Below are 229 nucleotides of genomic sequence, written 5' to 3'. Positions count from 1 at the left end.
CACACACCTGTGGACACACACACACACACACACACCTGTGGACACACACACACCTGTGGACACACACACACACCTGTGGACACACACACACCTGTGGACACACACACACACCTGTGGACACACTCACACACACACCTGTGGACACACACACACCTGTGGACACACACACACCTGTGGACACACACACACCTGTATACACACCTGTACACACACCTGTGGACACACACAC

This window comes from Callionymus lyra, chromosome 13 (assembly GCF_982586985.1).
Source record: "Callionymus lyra chromosome 13, fCalLyr1.hap1.1, whole genome shotgun sequence".
Taxonomy (NCBI): Eukaryota; Metazoa; Chordata; class Actinopteri; order Syngnathiformes; family Callionymidae; genus Callionymus; species Callionymus lyra.
Note: the sequence above shows the minus strand (reverse complement) of the source record.